This window comes from Microtus pennsylvanicus, chromosome 4 (assembly GCF_037038515.1).
Source record: "Microtus pennsylvanicus isolate mMicPen1 chromosome 4, mMicPen1.hap1, whole genome shotgun sequence".
Taxonomy (NCBI): Eukaryota; Metazoa; Chordata; class Mammalia; order Rodentia; family Cricetidae; genus Microtus; species Microtus pennsylvanicus.
The window spans coordinates 5,848,255-5,872,376 of record NC_134582.1 but is presented as its reverse complement, the minus strand read 5'-3'; the positions used below and the strand labels follow the sequence as shown (position 1 = coordinate 5,872,376).

The window sequence follows — 24,122 nt, the reverse complement described above, 5'->3', positions numbered from 1 at the left end:
GCCCTGGCGGATGGGAACCCACATCCCCACCTGTCTCGAGAATCCCTTCTTTGGGGATGAACCAAAGAATGAATCCACCAAAGTGCCTTCTGGGGCACAAACACATTTGTTGGTCTTACTTACAGAGCGTGGGTGAGGGGTCCCCAGGAACAACTTGGGTGATCTCAAATCAGCCACAATGGAAAGTTTTCACCCAGCCTGGATGATATCCTCCTCATAGCCATTTCTCTAGACGTCCCCTCTCTCTGTTAACCTCCCCCAGTTTATATACTCGAGCTTCCCTCAGACCCTAGGACTGTGAGGCCACCTGAAATTAGGGAAGAACTGCACACAAATGGATTGGAAGAGGGGCTGGAATTTCAGGTCAGAGTCCAGGCCTCATCACATCCCTTCAAATAGTAACAGTCCACAAGCCCAATCAGGCTGGCGTCCGGCAGCAGGCACAGATAATCTGATAATAATAGGGGCTGTTTGGCACAGAGGACCCTTCTCCTATAACCCTCTCCCCAGCTCAATCTTGCTCTGCTCACTGCTAACAGATTGATCAGCACTTAAGTTTAGTATCAATGATACTAAACCTTTAGCTTTTTCATTATGGAAGACACTGGAGGACAGGCCAGTCTAAAACACAGAAAGTTGGAAAGAAGTGTGCAGAGGTCCTGGTCCCCACGTGAAACCTGCCTCCAGGCCAACACCACACCAGAGCTTGCTGCCCTGACCCTTCTCCCGGCATCCCATGAAAGGGCTTCAGGGATGATCTAAAGTGATTTCTCCAAAATGAAAATGGCTAATGGAGCCTGCATCCTCTATCCTGCCCTGGTGGCAAGCTCATTTCTCATGAAATTTGGATCTCAAATGAAGCGATAATGTCACAGTGTTGGAATGTCCATCTCCAGTTGGGGGTAAAGTGCTGTCATCCTGAAGGTGGGAGAGGAGGACTCAAACCCCTCCAAGCTCAAACCCTCTTCTGCCATCTTCTGAGACAACTTTTGCTGCACTCTGCCTGACACGAAACTTGTCCGTCACTCAGACGAGCACAGTAAGGTTTTCATGAAATCGACGAAGACTGCAAATGCCAGGGTATCTCTGTAAAAACATATATCAATGGGCCATTGCATATGAATTCCCACCACGGGCCAGAGATGATTAAATAATTTTTGTAAAACAGCATTTGAAATTTTGCTCTTGTCCATATTTTTCATAATAGTCAGAAGAAAATGAATTACAACTCTGCCAGAAAGGGATAGCTTGGCATTTGAAGAAACCCAGTGCACACATTAGCACAGGGAGTCCATTAGGTCCCGAGAATCAGGGACTGAGTCAGAGGCTCCAGCTAGGGCTTCATTTCTGGGATTTAGCAAATATTATTTTTTAAAGAACATCCAAGTTACTACCCTCTAGAAGGCAATTATCTCCTTAATGTTCATAAAGTATGAGAAACAAATGAAAAATACATCTTAACATTTGCATATGTACCCACAGCTAAAATGTTAGGAGTCAAATTGCACCACGGTTTAAGTTCAGGGAGAAGGCGGCTCTGGGCTTAGCTGTTTGTGTTAAACACTATTCATTAAGGAAGTCTGTGCAATGGTTAAATAACCTTGGGTAGCATCATTGATTCATTCCACAACAGGTTTTACCAGCCAGTGCATCTGACCTTCATCTGAGGAGATCACCTAGTGCTCATCCAAGTGTCTATAAAGACCAATAAAGACTCAGAAGCCAGCCGCTGGGGTGAAAACCTGCTAGCTCAGAGAGGCCGAGAAAGCACCTGGTTGATCTTCCTCTTCCACTGATGTCCCAGAAAGAGAGCTTTCTACTGTGTCATTTCAATCAAAACTGTTAGGGGCTGCAAACCCTCAGTCCCTGAACTTTCTAAGACCCCTTGCCTGGTGGAGTAAACAACTTGTTTTCCTATGCTTGCAGCTGCTCTGAGCACGGAACCCTCACGAGTTCCTGATAACAAGGAAGTGGTTTCAGATGGATTTTCAGTAGAAAATCCTGAGAGCTAGGGCGTGGCCACTAATCAAGGAGAGCACTTTATAAGCTCCCCTGGAACACAATAAAATTGGCATTCTTGTAGAGCAAGAGGAGTTGAGAACAGCAAGGAACACGGTCCACAGATCAACTAAGCAGGGCTCATAGGGGCTCACAGACAGGAGCAACCATGATGGAGCCTGCCTGGATCTATGCTAGGTCCTCTGCATATGTTATGGTTACTGCAGCTTGATATTCTGTGGGACTCCCAACGGTGGAAGTGGGGTGCCTCTGACTCTTCTGCCTGCTCTTGGGACCCTTTTTCTCCTACTGGGTTGTCTTACGCCTAGTCTTATTGCAACCTGCTACAGTGTTGGGCTGATATTCCTGGGAGGCCTGCTCCTTTCTGAAGGGAAACAGAGGAGGAGTGGATCTGGGGGATGGGGTGGGGGACTGGGAGGAGAGGAGGGAGGGGAAACGATGGTCAGGATGTATTATACGAGAGAAGAAATCTAGGGAAAGGAACAGTTATTGCACAAACCCAACCACACTGCATTACCATTGAGACAAGGTCAATGTCTCAATGTGTGTGCGGGTTTGATACTTCTCACTTATTTTTGGTAATTTGGACAGACAAGCAGAGTGTATTTTCTTAACCCAGACTGAATCTTTTGCCTGCCATGGGAACAGTTTACTATGTGAACCCTCACCTCCAGACATAGGAATGTCAGAGTCAAACATCTGGTGCCCTTCTCTTCCTCTAGATCCTTAAGAGTGATACAGATAGGAGCTAAAAAAAAAAAAAAATCTCCAGGTCCTTGGCATGGGGTGTAATTCAGTGGTAGAGCACTTGCCTAGCACCTCTGAGGCCTAGACTGCTTCTGGAAACACGTGTGCGCACACTCACACACACACTCCTGGCTACTATTTGATTTGAATAATCTAGTTGTGGGCTTATAATTAGTGCCGATGTGTTTTATAAGATGCACCCAAACATGGACCCTGAAGACTAATGGCTTTTTCTGAATGTCATATAACCTCACTCTTTTTCCCTTGGAGTTTATAGAAATAAGATGAAATGCTTGTCCCAAGAAGATGCTTGCAAATGCGTGGAGAGGGAGAAATCAATCTCATTCTCCAGTCGGTTCTTTGTTCGATTGGTTCGTTGATGGACTTTCTTTGCTAATCTGTGCTTCCAAGACCACAAGACACACGGGGGACAATGAAGGAAAACAATGAAGTCCCATCCAATGCTGGCTGATCATTAGATTTTCCTAAGTGCCCTCTGCCCTGGACCCTGACTTCCTCCAAACTGATACGTCCACGGGAAGTAAGTAGCCTGAATTGACACACTTGTCCTCCAGAGGGCGCACGAGCCCACAGATTGTAACAAGGTGAGCTTAGGTAATGTTCCCACTGCCAGCCCAGAGTTCTGAAGCTAGGCATGTTCGAATAACTGCCAGGAGAACAAACAAGCCCCACCATGACCTCAGAGTCGGTCGGCCTGGGCTGTGGAAAAAGCCCAGCCACGTGATAAGGAAGAAGTTGACCTACAATGCCACGCAGAGAGACACAGACCTTCTTTTGCAGTCACACAGCCACACAGTTCAGGTGCCCTGACATGCTTCACAAAGGTAAAGCTGTCCCTGGGTGCAGAGAGAAGACACGGAACTCACGCCAGGTAAAGGCAGGTTGCTGTGAGTTCCCAATGGGTTTAGGAGATTTACTTTCCCAGTTTCTTCTAAAGGTAGACAAGAGCTCCGTTAGGGCCCTCAGACTATGCTGGTCACTGGGGGTAACCCTTCTGTGCTGTTCTTCATGCTGAATCAAATATAGGGATGGTCATACACCTATACAGGATGCCTCCCCCCACTCATGAGATGCCCAGAAACCATACCGAGGGTTGCCATGAGTTCAGAGCTGCCTCACCTGCGTGGGATTTGGGGAGATCCTGTCTCCAGCCCCAGACTCTCCCAGGGCCGCCGAGCTGGCCTAAATAGGGTCTCTGCATGGCCCCTACGCTCTGCCCTGGACCAGCTGGCTGATCCTAAGTGCCTTGCTGACCCCAAAGCCCAGGCTTCTCCTCCAACTGACAGCTTCCTGGAGTGAGTTAATCCCACAAAGGGCCAGCAGGGGCTGGTCAAACATCAGCTGTGACATGACTGCTTTGTTGTGGTCCCCAGGTCTTAGAGGTGGGCTCATCCCTTTGACCTACCTGTTTCTAACAAGCTCCCTATGTGCACATGTCCCCTTTCCTCCATCTGGCCAATTCCCACACTGCTTACCACCCCTCAGCAGGCTCCTGGGAATCTGGGGCTCTGCCCTGTGGTACACACACCGTTCTCTGGGCATGTGGCCCCTTTTCCCTGTTTGCCTAAACCAGAGCACTTCATGTTCCTCAAGAGAAATACCTTGCTTTCATGCTTAGTGAAAGTTGCTTTGTTGTTTTCTTTACTGAGTAAATGAGCAGCTGGAAGAGGGAAATACTTGATAATCAAGATTGGCATTTAACATGGTGTTTTCTTCTCTGTATAGCTATGCAGAGCACACACACACAAAGTGGGAGTGAGAAACAGTGGCTACGCCTGGGCATTCTGTCACCCTCACTGTTTGCTTTAATTCTCTCATCACCTCTTCCAGCTGCCCCAATGCACAGCAGCACCCCCAAGCTTAATGAACTAACGTAACAACCACTGAATTGTGGGTCAGGAGTCGGGAGTACATGAGCAGATGTCTTCTTTCTGCTCTATGCTGTCAAAGCTCAACTGGAAGAATCAGAAGAGGGTGACCTCAAGGCAGACTTCCTGAGAGGCTTGTTCCTCTCATAGCTGGCAGGGTGTCACACAGCTGACAGGCATAGGTGTGCACATGGCTGCCCCCAAGGCCTGGTGGTCAGGTCCCAAGCAGGACAACTCAACTGAGACGGGGCAACCTTGGTGGCATTACCGTGACCCAGCCTTTTACACCGAGGACACTCACGGTAGAACGTTTGTCTCAAATGCAGAGAATGGTCTGTTGGGGGAAGAAATCACAAAGCTTCTCCAAGGTTGAAGGGGTGGAGACAGACGCTGCACACCCACAGCACGAGTGCCAAAGTCACAGAGGAGGAAGACACACCGAGATTAGAGGTGTTGGTGTTGGGGAAACAAATTACCATACCACCTCCAGATTAAAGTGATCACTGTGAGCACAAAGAGGCCCAGAGGATTACAGAGGCATCCTGAAAACCACCAGACACAGTCAGGCCTCCCACTGGAAAATCCAGGAAAATAAATGGACTAATGCTTACCAACCACAGTGCAGCAACTGGGGAAAGCATAGACACAGACTAGTCCATGGGTTTCTGTAGGTCATGGAGGGCTCAGGTCCATGGGAAACGAGTCGCTTCTTATTTTATCAACAAAATTGTGAAGCTATAGTTGAATGAAAATATGTGGTTCATACTTTGTAAAAGTTTATGAAATAATAACAAATTGATAGTAAGAACTGTTTGCTCTCAGCCAGATGCCCCTGCCCTAATTTACAAGAAGTAAAACAACAGGGTCAGGTAAGCCTGTGGCTTGTGGCTACACCCCAAGCCTTTCCTTGTTCACATCAGGGTTTCTTAGACTGAGCTTTCTGCAAGTCACTCACCTAATGCTCTTGTAGTCTGTGAGCATGGTGGATCACACTTAGTCGCTCCGTAGAACACGAGATGAGACAATAGCCCAGGCCCAAGTCCAGTCTAGGCTTCATGAAGACTTCCAGCTGCAAATCACAGCAGAGGTGAAACTGAAATCTAGTCCTTTCATAATCGAAACAGAATTATGAATGCAATTCTGGAAAGAAAACAGAAAACTCAAAAGGCGAGCATCCTGAGAAATATTTAGATCAGGTTTCTGTGTATATGTGTGGTGTGCACATTTCCGTGTACATGTGTGGTGTGTGCATTTCCATGTACATGTGTGGTGTGTGCATTTCCATGTACATGTGTGGTGTGTGCATTTCCATGTACATTGTGGTGTGTGCATTTCCATGTACATGTGTGGTGTGTGCATTTATATGTACATGTGTGGTGTGCATTTCCATGTACATGTGTGGTGTGTGCATTTCCATGTACATTGTGGTGTGTGCATTTCCATGTACATGTGTGGTGTGTACATTTCCATGTACATGTGTGGTGTGTGCATTTATGTGTACATGTGTGGTGTGTGCATTTACATGTACATGTGTGGTGTGTGCATTTATATGTACACGTGTGGTGTGCATTTCCGTGTACATGTGTGGTGTGTGCATTTCCGTGTACATGTTGACAGGTGAATATGTAGGCCAGAAGAGGACCTCAGGTGTCTTCCTCTGTTGCTTTCCACTTATTCCCTTGAGACTGAGTCTCTCACTGAACCAGAAACTCGATGTTTTTTTATTTTTGTTGTTTTAGTTTGTTTGTTTTTATTGAGCTATATATTTTTCTTTACTCTCCTCTCTTCCTCCCCCACTTCCTTCTAGCCTCTCCCATGGTCTCCACACTCCCAATTTACTCAGGAGATCTTGCCCTTTTCTACTTTCCATGTAGATTAGATCCATGTATGTCTCTCTTAGGGTCCTCTTTGTTGTCCAGGTTCTCTGGGATTGTGAACTGTAGGCTGGTTTTTCTTTACTTCTTGTCTAAAAGCCACTAATGAGTGAGTATATATTATAGTTGTCTTTCTGGGTCTGGATTACCTCACTCAATATGATGTTTTCTAGATCCATCCATTTGCCTGCAAATTTCAAGGTTTCATTTTTTTCCGCTGTGTAGTACTCCATTGTGTAAATGTACCACATTTTCTTTATACATTCTTCAGTTGAGGGGCATTCAGGTTGTTTCCAGGTTCTGGCTATGACAAATAATGCTGTTATGAACATGGTTGAGCACATGTTCTTGTGGTATGTTGAGCATCCTTTGGGTATATACCCAAAAGTGGTATTGCTAAGGCTTGAAGTACTCCATGTTTTAACTAATCTGGCTTGTCGGAGAACTCTGAAGACCCTCCTGTCTCCTCCTCCCCGTCTGTTGGTATTATAGGCACCTGTGGTCACACCTAACTCTTAGATGAGTAGGGAGGTCAGCAAGCATTCTAACCCAGAAAACTCTCCCCAGCCCTAATTTTCATCTTACTTTACTTTGGTGTGTTTGGAGTCTGACTCAGCAAGCAGATGCTAAGGGCAGGTCGCATGCAGAAGCCTTTGCTGCCTGGTGAGGTGCAAGATGCTGACAGGGCTGTGCACTCTACCCTCTGGAAGCCTGAAGTTTAGTGAGAGAAGGAGGCAACTGCACCATGGTTTCTTAAAAATGCCAAAGCCAACAAGAGGCATCGTCACCACTTGTCAAAAGGTGACTTTCCGTCTAGCCCAAAGGGTCGAATCTCAGTCATCTTACTAAGGACTACAGTCTTTGGGTAAGAGTTGACTCCATGGTGAGACTTGCTTTATATCCCCTAGTCCTTGGGTCTTTTCTCCTTTCCCTAGCCATCAAGGAGGGAAGTTGTTAAACACGACCCTCAAATAGTGACCAACAGCCCTATTAGAGAGCCTACTCCACGCTCATGTCTTTCTTGAAAAGTCTTCATGGAGTTTGAGGGTCTGGCTGCCTATCTGCAGCAGACTTTCTTTTGGACCACCAGCCAACTCCCAAATCATGATACAGAGCCTTATTATTATTTAGGAATGTCTGGCCTTATTTTATGGCTTGTCCCACTAGCTCTGAGAACTTAATTTAACCTGTTTCTATTCATCTACATTTTTGTCTCGGGGCTTTTTCCCTTTCTTTCATTCTCTATGTCTTACTCTGGGTCTGGCTGGCTGGTGGCTGCCTGGCTGGCTGGCCCTAGGTGCCTCCCTCTTTTTTTATATACCTTATTCTCTCTTCTCTCTCAGGCCTAGATTCCTCCTCTTAGTCTCTCTGCCCACCAACCCCACCTATCCCTCTACTAGCTATTGGCCATTCAGCTTTTTATTAGACCAATCAGGTGCCTTAGGCAGGTAAAACACCACATCTTTAAACATAGTTAAACAAATGTAACATAAACAAATGTAAGACATCATTACATAGTTGAAAATACAGCATAAATAAATGTAACACATCATTACATAGTTAAACAAATACAGTATAAACAAACGTAACACATCATTACATAGCTAAATAAATACAATATAAACAAATGTAACACATCTTTGCCAAAAGTAATATTCCACAACACCTATCTACACAAGCATTGTATCCCCACAAACAATGCAGGCAACATTTCACAAATCCTTTTAGAAGGGTCTGGCCAGCCCGCCACCAGGAGGGAAGCCTGCTGCCCCTGGGAATCAACAGAAGCCTTAGAGGGCATGAGGCTGTTCTTCCCACCATGCATAGTAGCTCCCAGATTCACTGACACCTGCAGGGCAGGAACTCTAGGACACATCTGGCTGCTGGCATTTAGCTTTGATGCCTGGGATGGGACCCAAAGTTCCAACATTCTCTGATGGTCTGTGCACCAAGGGTGGCCTAGCCAGTCGTGAGCACTGGACATCCCTATCCCTGGTGGCCCTTTTGCTTCAAAGAGGCTTAAGGTCACTCCATCTTAGGTTGGGCCAGGACCTTTCCCCTGCTTTTCTATCCTTACCTCCAAATCCCAGGGCCTACATCCTCCTCACCATCAGTTCCTAGGTGAGGACCAGTTGGGTGTCTCTAGACTGCTGGGAAAGTATTTGTCTTCAGAAGACTGGCATTTGGACATAGTCACTAGACCTTCCAGGAGGATGTGAAACTCCCTAGGAGCCAGCTGAGACTTCCTGTCCTCTGTTCGTTGTGTGTATGGGTGTGTCCCTAGGTTGTCTGATTGATTCTCTAGTAGGGTTTTTCTAGAACTAGATAAGAACTAGAGACTTGGTGTGGTCCCTTCCACTAGTTCCTCCCACCTACCCATAGTCAGGCTGATGGAGTCAAAAGATCCACGTGACAGCACGGGACCTGTGTTCAAGTAAGCACAAAAGGTTCCAGAGTAGAAGAAAGGGGATGCTTCCTTGTTGGAGTCTTCCTGACAACAGGCGTCCTGGTCTTGGACCCTCCAGCCAGCACCTGTCGTCTCAGCTCCAGCTTCAGGCCCAGAATTCAGACATCCACCCGGGTGCTACTGACCTCTTCATCAGGAACAGGTACCAGGGATCCAGGTAACCCATGGTGCATGGTGGGCGATGCCATTTAGACCTCAGTTGGGAGCTGCAAGCTCCCACTTTCCAGGTTTCCAAAGCAGGGAAGTTCAGAAAACAGCGGTGCTGAGAGGAGCGTAGGGCGGTGACGAGCAAAGCCCCGCCCCGCCACTCGGAGGGTTGCCCTGCCCCTGGGTCCCCGCGTGTCCCCCGCCCTTCCAGTGGCGCGCGTTTACCTGCCAGCAGACGGAGTGAGGCGGGGCGGGAGCGGGGTGCGTGCCTGTCCCCAGAGCAGCCGCTGTCAGTCACCCCCGCTGAGCGCCAGCGAGGACGAGCCTCTGGCCCAGGCGGCCCGTGTCTCGCGACCCCGAAACGCAAGACCGCGGCCCAGCGACCCCGAACGCAGCGGCGGGTTCCTCCTGCCGGGCTCCCTGGCGCCCCTTGGCCTCCGAGCCGCAGCCAACACTGGTGAGTGATGATTATCAGGGACGAGCCGGGCGGCCCTGGAGCCTTTGTCTCGGTGCCCCTCAGAGCGGGAGACCCCAGCACCAAGCCTGACTCCCAGGGAGGCGACGGAGAGGGCGCTCGGTACCGGCACCAGAGCTCTGGTCCCTCTCCCAGGCCAGGAGCGCCCGGGTCACACCTGACCAGAGAAGCAGGTGGCCCCGCAGGTGGCAGCCAGGCGACTTCTCGGACCGACACCACTGCGGCAGCCCCTATCTTTCTTGGGAAGTGGTAGACGCGGGTGTAGACTCAGGTCTACAGCGGTGGGGACTGGAGGCCTGAGGGTTATCCCCGGGTAGTCTCCAGCCTGGAGACCGGGGGTCGCTGAAACTCGCGCGGCCTAGAAATGGTGGGGGAGGAGTTTAGGGGTGGGAGGTGACCTCGGTCGAGAGAGACCGCCCCCAGCGTGAGAGAGGGGTCTTGAGCGGCTCCGAGGACACAGCAGGGGTCCGTCTAAGCGTGCAGCGCCTGCTAATCACACACCTGCTGCCCCTCGAAGATCCCTGCCCTGCCCCTCCCCACAAGCAGAAGCAGTTTCTCTTTGAGCAGAGGGCGGCGACAGGCACTTGCCCAAGCTTCCGCCTTCTCAGGGCCTCTTTCTGGCTCCTAGGCCCTTTTGGTGCCTCACACAGACCCTCACCCACCCTGCCCACCTGCGGCCACCTGCTGGCCTCTGTCCAGCTGGCGCGGTCTTCCCGCCATAACTTGAACTCTTGGTCATGCTGAAGCGCTGGGTCCCAGTTGCCCTTGGGGGGGGGGGGTCAGTCCTCGTGTTCTGCTTCGGTTTGTTATAAACTCTGGTTTTTAGGGCAAGGGCGAAGGCCGCTTGGGATTTCGAGGTGCTCCTTTAGTCCCCTGATTTGGGAGGTGGAGCAAGGCTTGAAAAAGGTCTTGCGGTTCCCTGAGGAATCAGTTCGGACTCTTTGCTGGCTGCCAGCAGGATAGCTGCTGATCCACCCAGCACACAAGCGTGGGTCTGTGCAGTTGGGGGGAGTCTTGGAGCTGGGGGTGAGAGTCTGTAGGGGTAGGAGACATCAAACATCAGGCAGGCATCGCCTCTGCCTGCACTGGACACAGGAGGCACAACTAGAATGACTTTTTTAGAGGAAGGAAACCTTAGGGAGGTCTTGTTAAGACTCGTGGCTTTGGAGGGTATGTCTAGGTAAGCTTAGAAGACCACCCCCTCACTACCCATGGCTCTCCCAAATACAGCTTACTCCGCCGGCTCCTCTGGGATTGGTGTGAGCACCTGCTCTAGAGGATGGCATCCTGAGAAGAGACGACCCCAGGCCAGAGTGAGGGATAACCACCGCTCAGGTGCACAGCAGCCCAGCTTGTGTGAACATCCTCAGATTCTCGGTGGGGTATATAGACACCTGAAAGAGAAAATACAGTTTAAAATAATCACGAATATGAGAGGCAACGCCTAAGGATGTAATTATTCTGAAATGCCTGCTTTTAATCAACTTTTTTAATCAACTTGAGATTAAAAAAAACTAGTGTGTTCAAAGCCGCTTTTAATGTCTGTCTAGATATGGAGTGTTGGTTCTTGGTGGAAATGGTGTGTGGTTAAAAAAAGATGTGCGAACACAGAAAAAGAACATAGCCCCATCTTTCAAGGATGTTCAGATTTAGCTTGGATTTTGGAGAGCCAAAGCTTTTTCTGTTTGATTCTAGGTTTCCTCTTCAGGGTCTTAATTTTTGTTTCTAATTTTTAGATTCTATTTACTTATTTATCTATGTGTATATGTGCATGAACACAGGTAGGGATCAGAGGAAAAGTTGCAAGGGGGTCAGCTCTCACCTTCCACCATGTAGGTTTCAGGGGCCAAACTCAGGTCATTAGCCCTGGTGACCACCACAAGGGTTTTCACCCACGGAGTCACCTCACCAGCCCCCTCCAGGTTCTCTCAAATGTCAGCGGCTGCCTGTGCCTCCCCAATAGCAGGTGGCATTGACTGACCACCCACCAAACACCAGGCTCCCTGCCGGAAACTGATAACCACTGCACCTCAGTCGTCACTGCCCGGGGAGAACTTCATTTCCCATCATTTCCCTGTCAGTTGCCTCTCAGGGCACAGAGAGGGGAAGCGAGGTGCCTCTGCGAAGTTACCACCTGGCTCCATTTGGTTCCTCATGACCACTTAAAAGTGCTCCTCCTTTCTTCTTAAATGTCCACCATTAGAGACTGGAGAGATGGTTCCGTGGTTAAAGATGCTCTACGGCCCTTGTAGAGCCCTAGTTCAGTTCCCAGCACCCACAGCTGTTGGCTCCCAACTGCCTGTAACTTCAGCTCCTGGGAATCCAACACCATCTTCTGGCCTCTGAGGGCACCAACACTTACAGCATATACATACCACACATAAATTTTAAGTCCACCACTGGTGAGTGACCGTGTCTATGAAAACATCCACTTTCCAGCCCTCAGGTGACCTGACTATAGAAACACCCATCTTAGTTGATGTCCCTGCCCTAGCCTCCTTTGCTGTCCACAGGAAGGCTTTAACTCTCGGTTAAACTCTCTGCTGGGTAGACTTCGGCCAAGAAACAAAGTCAGCAGGTGATGCTTGTTAGCAATCTGATTTGACCAGTTTGGAGGAAGCTGCTCCAGCAGAGGTGGGAGCCTGATCCACTTAGAACAGGTTGGGGAGGAGGTAGCTGGACTCTTGGAGGCACTCCGGGCTGCTGAGCATGGGGGCCATCTTCTTTCATGGCTTCTGCTGACTCCTGAGAACCAGTAGCATATTCTGAAGCCAGCACGAGTCTCCATTCAGGAAGTTTAAAGATGGGGCCCCATGATTCTGAAAGTTCTTTAGAGAGAGAGAGAGAGAGAGAGACAGACAGACAGACAGACAGACAGACAGACAGACAGAAACTGGATGGCTGAGATGTAGCTCAGTTGGCAGAGCACTTACTTAGCACGCATAAGGCCCTGGGTTCAACATCCAGAACTCCAGCAGCTTGTGAAATCTGGCAGCGTGGTACCTGCCTGCCATACCCCCTACACCCAATTGGAAGATGACGATGGCAGAAAGATGAAAAATTCAAGGTCAGCCTCTGCCACAGAGAGAGTTTCAGGCCAGCAGAACTTGAGACATGAAACCCCATCTCAAAACAAAACAAACAAAAAAGATGTGAGAAGAATGGAGTCAGCTCAGTCTCTGGGACATATGGAGTTAAAATGCGTGACTGAACACTCTCTAAGTTCTAAGAGGTAAACCCGAAATGGATCAATAAGATAAGAAAAGAATTTTAACCCGCAGTTAATCAGTGGAAAAAAAACAAAGCGATGATAAGATACGGTTTCACATTCCTTATACTAGTGAGAATTCTCAAACCCTGACTCTGCCAAGTACAAAGACGTAGAGAAAGGAGAACTCACATTTTTGAGTGAGGGTGTTAGCAAGAAATAAACACTTTACCTGAAGAATATACACAATCGATCCCTAACCTTATCCCCAAGCCCAACCCTAACCCCCTAAGCACAACCCTAACCCAACCTTCGAGGGAACTTCTGGGATGATGAATATGACCACGTATGTTCCTTGAAACAATCTGCTAAAATTTTCTGTTTGGGGATAATAGTAGCCTTGTTGCAATTACAAGATATTATGTAGAGGGCTGGAGAGATGGCTCAGAGGTTAAGAGCACTGACTGCTCTTCCAGAGATCCTGAGTTCAATTCCCAGCAACCACATGGTGGCTCACAGCCATCTATAATGAGATCTGGTGCCCTCTTCTGGCATGCAAGCATACATGGAAGGAATGTTGTATACATAATAAATAAATCTTTAAAAAAAAAAAAAAAGATATTATGTAGAGAGTCGGGGGTGGGATACGTAGGTGTGATTACAGCACTCAGGACGATGGGGAGTGTGTGCCACCCTGACTATATATACAGTGAGATTCTGTCAGGAAAAGTGGGAGGAGAAGAGAGGAAGGAAGGGAGATGGGATGGAGGGAGGAAGGAAGACCGAAAAAGAAGGAAGGGAGGAAGGAAGAGAGAAAAAGAAGGAAGGGAGGAAGGAAGACCGAAAAAGAAGGAAGGGAGGAAGGAAGAGAGAAGAAAGGAAGGAGGGGGAGAAGAGAAGGGAGAGGAAGAAAAATAATAGCACAGAGCTCACGTGCACATGTGCCCTTCACTTAGTCTCCCCAATAACATCCTTCAGACTACAGCACAGCATTGTAACCAGGAATTTAGCCGTGATACCAACCATTAACCTTGCTCAGATTGCACACTTCACCACTTTCCACGCCGACATCCCTATGCCTGTCTCTGTGTTTATGCATCTGGCTGTATCTGTAAGTTTGAGTGTGTGTCTGTGTGTGTGTGTGTGTGTGTGTGTGTGTGTGTGTGTGTGTGTAGATGTATGTGATGTCACCCTGTAGAGTCACCTGACTGCTAACACAATCAAGGATGAGCCCCACTGCTGTCTCAGCATGCCTCATGCTACCTTCACAGCTGTAGTCAACTTCCTTCATCCTCCTCCCCGCCACCAGCATCCTGTCCCTGGGTCTCTCTGTGCTGTGCATTTGTCCTCGGTTCACACGGGTAGTTGAGCGCGTATGCTACGGTTTATTCTGTGCTGTTGCTGTGCCCTTGTGTGGGGCGGAAGCTCCACTGTTTGTTCTCCAAGCGTCCTGGAAAGGGTGCTTGGGCCCTTTCTGAATGGAGTTACTGCACACAAAGCTGCGAGAACGTCCAATCACTTGTGTGGACCTAGTTTTCAGTCTCTGGGATAAACACCTAAAAGTGCAGTTGCTGCAGATCGTGGCGAACACACATTCAATTTTAAAAGGAATTGACGTCCCATTTCCAGGGAGCTGCGACACTCTGCATTCCACCCAGCACTGCCTGACAGACCCCGATGGCACACGCTTTCAGGATTGTCTCTAGTTTTGGTTTTGGTTTGCTGTTCTGACGTAGAATTGGGGACAGATCATGGTGGGTTTGATGGTGTGAAAGATTGAGTGTACGCATTTGCCATCTGCAAGTCCTCCCCAGCAAAAAGACTACCTGTTTCTTTCTTTCACTTTTGAATTGGGTCAGTAGTTTTTATTAAAACTTACTTTTGCTCATTCTTCTGGTCTCTAGAGCCCCTGTCTTCAGACTCCTGCCCAACAGTTTAGCCTATATTTTCATTTGCTCTGTGAGAGTGTTCGGAGAAAAAGTTGGATTTAATTAATTATTTTGATGCATCTCAGGGTGTTCATTTCCCTTTAATGGTTTGTGGATTTGGGTTTTTTTGCTTGTTTGTTTTGGGTTTATCTATCTATCTATTTATTTGGTTGGTTGTTTTTTGAGTTTTTTGGGGGGTGGCTTTTTTGTTGTTGTTTGGGGTGGTTTGGTTTTTGTTTGGTTTGGGGTAAAGTCTTAAGAATTCTTCATCCGTCAGAATTGGAATACAGAGACAGGTGGATCTCTGTGAGTTCAAGGCCAGCCTGGTCTACAGAGTGAATTCCAGGCCAGGAGAACTACATAGTGAGACCCATCTCAAAAAACAAACAAAAATAAAAAGGAAGAAAACCCAAGAATTCTTCACCTAAAGTCCTGAAAACTCCTTTTGCTGTTTTGTTTTTCGTTTTTGTTTCCACTTTTCCACACTTCAGCCTGTGATCCATTCTCAGTAACTTTTGTATAAAATATGGAGTTTAGACTGGGGCTTTTTGTTAAAATACTTTTGGGGTTTGATAAAAGCCTTTAGGAAATGCAGTTCATCGAATTGCTTTTGCCACTGTCAAAAATCATTTCCACATGTTTTGTTTTTTGTGTTTGTTTGTTTGTTCGTTGTTGTTTTGATGGACTCTGCTCCACAGAGTAGTGTGGCTGCGCCTCCATCAGGACCAGGATGTCTCCATCACTGACTCAATACGTGAGTTTGAGTCCGGCAGAGAGAGTTCTTTCACTTCCTCCTCCCTGTCTTCTTTCTTCTCCTTTTATTCCTCCTCTTTCTCCTTCTCTTCTTATCCCACCACCTCCTTTTTTTTCTTTATAAAAAACCATGTTGATGGAGAGAGGACTGAAACACTGGCTCAGCAATTAACAGTATTTCTTCCTTGTTTTGCAGAGGACCCAGGTTCACTTCCCAGTGCCCACATGATGCTTCTGACCTCCATGGGCAACACACACACACACACACACACACACACACACACACACACACAGTGCACATGCAATCATACAGGCAAAACACTCATACATAAAATAATTTTTTTAAAGAAAGTAAACTCATGTTGGATATTCCAGATTCTCAGGCTCTCTAAATAAATTTTAGAGTGTCTTCTTCACACACACAAAGCCCTGGTGGCACTGCACGAGCACACATCTGCACCCGTGGACAAGAGTGAATAGTTTCACTGTGTTGAGGGTTCCCACAGAAGATCATAGGTGGCCCCTGGTTTCACAGGCCATTTGCTTCTTCCATCAGATTTTTTTCTTCCACCAGTTTTTTCCTTCAGGACATTTAAATATTTATTTTTCCTTGTGTCAGTTTTAAGTGTGAACACGTTTTGAACTTCAGTGTCTATTTGATATCTAGAACCGTGAGTGATTTTCACGTGTTAAGCGTGTGTCCTGCCACTTGGCTGAATGTTCTTGTTAAGTAAAAGATGCTTTTTGGTTTACTTTCTGTGGTTTCATAGGTTTGTTGGGATATTCTACTAGATCATGATAACATCTACACCTGTGGTATTTTGTTCTTTCTTTCCTCTCTAAGTCATTAACCAGGCATGGTAGCATTAGGACCCTAATGCCAGCACTCAGGAGGCAGAGGAAATGCACAGTGAAGACCCACACATCTAGCTCTGCTCGGCTCGTCTGAATGCATTTGCACATACACACAAACACACAATCGTCCTCAGGACGCCCTGTGCACATCCCTATCAAGCTGAATTTTTGTAATAAGAACTTGTGGAGTTGTTGATAAAGTTTTATGTTAACAGCATATTTACATTTTGGCCATTTATGTCTAATTCTCTATCCATTCTTAGTCTGATCTCATCCTATAGTGGATGGCCAGGAAAAGCCTGCCCTGTGTAGAAACCAGGCGTCTAAACCTGCTTTCTGCCTCTAGAAGCCAGATGAAGCCTTAAGACATGGTTTGTTATAATGTTGCCTTAAAAGACCAGACAAATTAAATCAATAATTAAGGAAGCCAATAACATAGGGAAAGAAATAAAAAAATGATTCTCAGGTATTTTAGGAGTTAGACTTCCTTTTTGTTGTTATCTTGGGTTTTTGTGGTGGTGATAGTGGTCATGTGTGTGTGTGTGTGTGTGTGTGTGTGTATGTGTGTATGTGTGTCATGGCTGACTCTCATGTAGCCTAGGCTGGTCTCAAACACATTATGGAGACAAGGATGACCTTGACCTCCTGATTCTCCTAACTCCAACTCTCAAACGCTGGTATTACAAGCTTGTGCTACCACTAGGCTTCTCTTGTGTGCACATTGACATGTGTGTGTATGCATGTGTGTGCACACATGTTTGTATATGTTGTGGTAGGTAGGGACAGCATGTATGTGTGGTGGGTAGAGGCAGCAGGTAGGGGTGTGCATGGGTGGGGAAGGAGAAAAGTTGGGGATGTGCATATATGTATGCATTGGGGAGGTGAGCAGCGTGCATGAGTGTGGTGGGGAAGGGATGGGGTATGTGCATATATGCATGCATTGGGCAGTGAGTGGGGTGCATGTTTTCAGAAGCAGGCAATGTGTGTTGGATGGTTTTATTCCGATTCCTTCAGATGTCTGGTGACATAATAGCCTTGGAGTATCCTCAAGTGTGGTGTGAACCATAGCCAAAGTTGTTGCCCTAGAAACAGCAAGATTACACACCCTATTCAGAAGCAGGCATGGTACATAAGCTGTGCCATATGTCACTGTACATTGTTTGATAAGGGGAGATGATAGTCTTAATCATATTATCGTCTTCATGTGTCCAGACCTATTGCTGCAGAGAGAAAGACTCAAAGCAGATGCTATAAGCCAGCCCTTTTTGCTTACAGACGGCATGCTGGGAATCGTTGTAGAAGGGGAGGTAGAACACAGGAGTGCAGAGATCAGTAAAGGGCCTGATAGCAAATAACTGGATTAGATAGAAAGATAGATGATAGGTAGATACAAGTAGACAGGCAGACAGACAGACAGATAGATGATTGATACATAGACGGGGAAGGATGGATAGAAAGTAAAAGGATTCATAGGAAGGTAGGTAGAAAGAAAAGGAGAAAAGAAGGAAGAGGAAAAGAAAGAAGATAGAAAAGATTGATGACAGGGAGATGGATAAGATGGATAATACATACAAACATACATACAAACATACATACATACATACTACATACCTTGGTACCTCACTGAGCCCCAGTCTCCAGGACTTCATTGGGTCCTCCCCACACAGGTAGAGTTTGCAAGACTTAACCTGCTTTTCTACATTCAGGGGTTTACATCTGATCTCTTTCTATTGAACTAAATTAAGTATTGGGTGTCTAGATGTGGGGGCAGGGACCCTGAAGCATGAAGATCTGCCCCCCAAGCCCCAGCATCTGCCCAGCCTTCTCTGGGGAGTAGTCACTGCCTCTGGAGTCGTCCTCACACTGCCGCTGCGAGGCGTTCAGTGCGAGACACACCATTTCCTAACACAGAGCTCCTGTCCTCACGCGGGGTTGCCTCCAAATAAATCGAGCAAAGACTTAAAATCCCCAAAGCTGTAGCTCATGCAGCATACCCGGCCTCCAGAGCAGCAAGGTCTGGCCTCTGAGTCTCTGATGAGGTGGTGGAGAGTTCCTAGAACTCACATTTTGCTGAGAGTGAAACACAGAACGGCCGTGCAGGTGTGAGTTCCTGCCCGTCTATAGTCAAACTGTACCCCGAACCATCAAGAGGGATAGCCGCCTGCCCAAGGCAGATCCAGGGACAGAATGGTGGAAGAATGCGCCTTAGACCAGCAGTGTTGGTAGGCTTCTTGGAAGAGAGAGAAACGGCACCCAGCTGAGGCCTCTGCATTGTGGCAGCTGCAGGCTGCACCTTACCCCACATCACAGCCTGCGCCCTTGTGAAAGTGATCACATGTCACTGGTCACAGCTGCACCAGATGCCCTGTGGACTGACCCAGTTTTGAGTGCTTCTACTTTAGCAAAGTCTGCCTGGAGACTCAAGGTTGTGTGCTCCCTACACAAGAAGTGGAAATGGGATTCATTCATAGACGCATCCTTCCCCCGCAGCTGTGGGTGAATTAACATATGTTGCCTGAGACACCGGAACTGTGACTTTGCAGAGTCAGACAGGTTAAATTGCAAGTGAGCTCTTTTGGAAGGCACAATTGCATCTGTGGGGATGCGGGATCTCTCCTTGCAGCCCTGTATGAAGGGTCTAAGCCTGATTCTGACAGTGACCACCAGTTAGCACATCTGAGATGTCAGCCTCCTGCTTCTTCCTGTCTTCCTCTTCTCCCTCCTCCTCCTCTGCCTCAGTGGCCCAATGTCTGGAGGGAAGGCAGGTTTGTCTGCCTTGAAGATACCTGGAGCATATCTCCTTCGTACTGGTACCTCCGTGACAAGTCTTGTTTCCTGAGGGGTCTCTCCTAAGAACAGGGTATGTGCTGGGCTGCACCTGCTTAAAAAGGGGTCCCTGCAACAGATGGATCTCCAACCCTCAGCTCCTGCTCTTTCCCCTGCTGTGTAAGGTTGCCCCTGGAGTCCCTGGTCCTTGTGGCACTTGCTTCTGGTCCTCACAGTACCCAGACCCTAGTCCTCACAGTACCAAACTCCTGGTTCTCTAGTACCCAGACTCTGGTCTTCACGCCCAACCCCTCTTACCTACACATTGTTTAGGTCTAATGCCATGCCACAACTCAAGGAATTGTCTAAGACCCGTGAAACATGTAGTCTCTCTCTCTCTCTCTCTCTCTCTCTCTCTCTCTCTCTCTCTCTCTCTCTGTGTGTGTGTGTGTGTGTGTGTGTGTGTGTGTGTATGTGTGTCCATTTTCCTGGTCTGGGGTTGGAGAAAATGTCTTTAGAATTTCCCTTGCCCTTCTTCTCCTTCCCTGCACTGAGCCCCTGAGGAAACCTCAGAGAATAAATCTAGAACCCACCTTGTCCTCCCAATGAAGTGAGCAGGGGGCAAAGGCCCTGGGTGTTGTCAGAGTGGGTGGCACCCCGGCTTTGACTGAGAGACACCTGAGGCTGAGTGTTTGCAAGGGCCTGTGGTGGCAGATCCTGGCCGGGAGCACTCACTGGAGCACTCAAGGTTAAGTGGAGCAAGCACAAGTTGCTTCCTAGGTTCCCTGGGTCTTCTCTGCTCTCCATTCTGACATGCCATTGCTCAGGGCAACCTGGCAAGGTAGCAGGCAGTCCTCATAGTGACGGGCGGGGAAGCAAGCACATTTTGTTCTCTCTTCTAGTGCTCTGTATTATGCATGTATGAGTGTGTGTGTGTGTGTGAGAGTGTGTATGCCTGTGTGTATATGTGTGCGAATATGTATATGTGTGTATGTGTATATGTGTGCATGTATATTTGTGTGTGAGTGTGTATATGTGTGTGTGTGTATATGTGTGCATGCGTATGTGTGTATGTGTGTGTGTGTGAGTATGTGTGTGTAAGCATGTATGTGTTGGGCCTCCCCTCCCCTCTCTCCTCCCTCTGCTGTCTCTATCACTGATCGCTGGGTGGACACTGTGACATTGAGTGTTGCTGTCTTGGCCTCCAGCCTCATGAATCTGGTGCTAGCAGCTGACACCATGCAGACAGCTTTGCTGACACCTCCTCAGGAAATGCTATGTTTCTAAAGATACCCCATCCCTGAGCGTTCTCAGCAAGTTCGCACCTATCCCTACGGAAATCACAGCACTGCGTAGGCACTGGGAGCTGAGCCTCCCAAGCCCATTCCCCGTGTTCTGAGAATAAAATTGGACCACACTCAGAGAGACCAGGAGCTTACCAGAGACAAGTACAGGAAGAATTCAGGCCTTTATTTCCAGAACATTTTCTCCTGCTCTGTCACATACCCCTTTAAGTAGATTCTGTTGTCTTTAGAACATGCATGCATGTACACACACACACACACACACACACACACACACACACGACTGGTATCAAAAAGCATGTACAGGCTTTTTAACTTGGAGAAAGACATAATCTCTGTCTATGAAAGCCACAGGACTGGCAGTTCTCACCCCGCTGCGACGCTTGCATTTCTCGGGCCGTTTCCGTTGCTATGAAAGGCATTTCTTCCTCGTCTTGATTTCATTAGGGCGTTAAGATCATAAAACTTCAGTCTCCTGACATTCAGCACAGCCTTCTAAAATACCCTCACTTTTGGGCCCAAAGATATTATTTAAACCTCACACACAGAAAGCTCTCAAGAAGCTCAGATCCATGGCACCAGGCACACACATGGTACACAAACATTCGTGTAAGCAAACGCTCGTATACATAAAATCCATTTTCAGAAAACAAAATGTCTCCCTCTTTGTTGACATCTTGCGGTGATTTTCCACGGAAAGGAAAGCGTGCTGTGAGCTGGTGTGAAGGGCAGGAGACGCAGCCCCTCGGTTCTCCAGCGCTCCTTTCCTTAGTCTAGGACTCCAATCCACTGTCTTTGTAAGGCAAGTCACCTGGTCTGCCTGTGAACTCAAACAAAACCTCCGAAGGCAGCAGACCGCACAGCAGTCAGGAGTGGGGCCCAACTGTGCTGCTCAACACGCAACACGCCTGCCCAGCTCTGCCTGCGACCAATATGTGGACTTCTGCCACTCAGTGCCACTAAACTTCACGCATTTCCATGCCTAAAGAGTAGGTTGCATAAGAAAGTGCCTTTCTGGGAGTTCAGCCAGCCCAACGCGTGGTAAGTGAGGTCAAGCTGAGGTCCACCCAGAGTTCCCTGACTCATATCTTACTACCCTTTCCTTTCCTTTAAATGCCACTGACACTTGCTGCATTCTTTTGTCTATGTATGTATGTATGCACGCATGCATATGCGTGTTTGTGTGTCCGTGTGCGGAGACCAGAGCCCATCAGTGAGTGTCTTCCTCAATTCTCTGTTCACCTCAGGTTTGGAGCATGAAGCTCACTGATTGAGCTAGACCAGTGAGCACTCCCATCTTTGCCCTCCCAGTACTGGGATTGTAGGCACGCAGCACCACACCCCATCTTCCAAGTGGGTTCTGGGGCTGCAAACTCAGAGCCTCATGCGCATGTGGTTGGCTCTGTACCCTCTGAGCTGTCTGACCTGCAGCATCTTTATCATCCCGCCACAAGTCAGTTGCAAGCCTTCTTGACTGACTCTTTGGAAACAGGCCAAGCCATTTCTTCTCCAAGATCACAGTGGGGTTTGATGGCTTCTTATAGCATTCTTTCCCTTGATTATGATCTGGAGGTTCAGGAAACTTCCAGAGAGTTCTGGAGGGGAGTCACTCAGTAAAATGCTACATGCACTTGTGAAGACATGGCACCCATTAGGAGAGGGGCTCCGGGCCAGGTCTCCCAGGAGACTCTGGTGACGTCACAGAGTGGCATTCCTTCCTCTGATTAGAATCGGGAGATTTAGATCAACAGCCCTGGGATGCAGTTGTCTGGATTCAGAAAAGGCAAGTATGGCTTGCACTATAATTCCCCTGAGGTCCCCTGGAAACTGTGACCAGTGTGTGAGCCCCCCATTTGGCTCCCTCCCACAAAGCATCCTAGGGCCTTGGTGCTAATGCTGAGGAGGGTAGGTTAGAGCAGAGCTGAGACCACAGACAAACATAGCTCTATTGCGTGTCATTGGTTCACCATGCCCAGGGTGTGTGTGGCCCCTGCAATTACCCTGCTGTGCCAAAGTCATGCTGAACCTATGGTGTGACTACCCACCATTTGGGAAGGGAGATTCCTGAAGATAAAGTTGGGGCTGGCATGGAGGAGAGAGCCCCAGCTAGGGCCCTACTCCCTGTGCCTGCAAACATCACCAGAACTCCACGGCACCACCAAGAAGTGGAGTGTGCCATCTGGGCCTTTACAGATAAGAAGAAACCGGCACCAAGTCTCCAGAGTAAGCCAGGGAAGGTGAGACCAGAGGGTGCTGCCCTGGCATGTCTGTTCCTAGAGCCTCGGGTGCTTCCTCTCCAGCCCCTTCCCAACCTGGGTGGGGCAGCTGTGTGGCGCATGCCTGGGATGCAAAGCATACCCGTCGCCCAGCCTCACGGAAGCTGGCAGGGTGGGACAGCTCCTCCTCTTGACCGACTCAGACAAACGTGACTTAGGAGCCACCAGGGGTGGCACGGGTCAAGGAGGAAGGGAGCGAGTCGCCCTTCCCTGCTCAGATAAGCAGGCCCCCAAGAGTGTGCTGCCCAAGCTTGTCTGGTCTCACAGACCTAGCAGCTTCCTGGTGACCCTGTTATTTTCTCCTGGAGAGCTCCCTATCTTCCCATTAAAGCTGCCAGAGCCAAGCATCCTTTCTAACCACACACTTGTGGATACATAGTTACAGAAATCTCAAGTTGAAGTTTGTAGGGGTGGCTCAGGAAGTGAAGGGCTTGCTGTGCAGTCGTGAAGACCGGAATTCCATCTCTAGAACTCACAGATATGATCCCAGTGCTGAAACAGGCAGATCCCTGGGGCTCCTGGAAGCGTCAGACTAGCCTGCAGTGAGCTGCAGGTCCGAGTGAGAGACCCACTCTCCAAAATCAAGTGCATAGTGCCTGAGGAATGATGTCTGAAGTCGACCTCTGACCTACACACACAGATATGAATATGCACACACACTTGCACATTTATGTACACCTGGCCCTCGAGCAGACCCAGCCTGAGCAGGAGGGAGCTGCTCTGTGGTCTCTAGTGAGCTGCCGCACTGTAGATGATGTCCTGAGAGCAAGCCTGCAGCCTCAGGACCAGAAGCCTGCTGCCTCAGTCCGGCCATGGTTCCGATGCTCTTAAGTGGTCAACTCAAAGCATGAAATGAAAACAGATTTCCAACAGCTTCTACTGGCCTGCAGCTCTGGAACCTTCCTCTAAAATGAACTTCTGTGACCTTCAGACAGTGTTCTGTGCAGTAGATGTACTAAACCTAAGAGGTCTCAAAGACAGGCTAGCCATGAGCAGATGGAGGTGTTCATACCCTGACACTCCAAAGCAAAAATCCCTCCTAGAACCTGGAAGAGAAGCCATCACTGAGACAGAACTCTCAGGTGGGAGGATATGGGCCAAGGATATGAGGGAACCACATAGGAAACACCTTGGATCCCTGTGCATGCAGACAGACAGACAGACAGACTAGGCCTGCCCCTGTACAGGATGATGAGGAAGAGCTGGGACCAGCCAGAGAGGCAGGCATGTGACCTGCCCCGTCTGCTGGGAGCAATCTCCAGTCCAAACAGAGATAGGATCAGTAAAGAGGAAGATGCAGGGAGAAAAGAGCCAGCTGTTCCCAACGCTGTAGAATCAGCTCCCTCTCTAGGGAGCCTAAACAAAGGGATGGGCTGGGACAGGAACACGGGACCACTTAGCCCTTAATGGATGC

At 48.4% G+C, this 24,122-nt stretch overlaps 1 protein-coding gene and 1 long non-coding RNA gene across 5 annotated transcripts in view; one reads left to right on the top strand and one right to left on the bottom strand.

Moving 5' to 3' along the window:
- Nucleotides 1-1,002: 1,002 nt before the first annotated feature.
- On the bottom strand, nt 1,003-9,506 carry LOC142847543 (uncharacterized). The gene is made up of 3 exons (XR_012910252.1): nt 9,369-9,506; nt 5,611-5,724; nt 1,003-1,086 (listed from the first exon to the last, which is right to left on the bottom strand). It is a non-coding gene; the product is annotated as an uncharacterized LOC142847543 (long non-coding RNA).
- The window catches only part of Mbp (myelin basic protein), a 104,102-nt gene continuing 89,439 nt past the window's right edge, over nt 9,460-24,122 (top strand). For all 4 annotated transcript variants that reach the window (XM_075968154.1, XM_075968152.1, XM_075968153.1 and 1 more), the window contains exon 1: nt 9,460-9,600. The gene's annotated coding sequence lies outside the window, so the exon portion shown is untranslated. The remainder of the gene's footprint in view (nt 9,601-24,122) is intronic.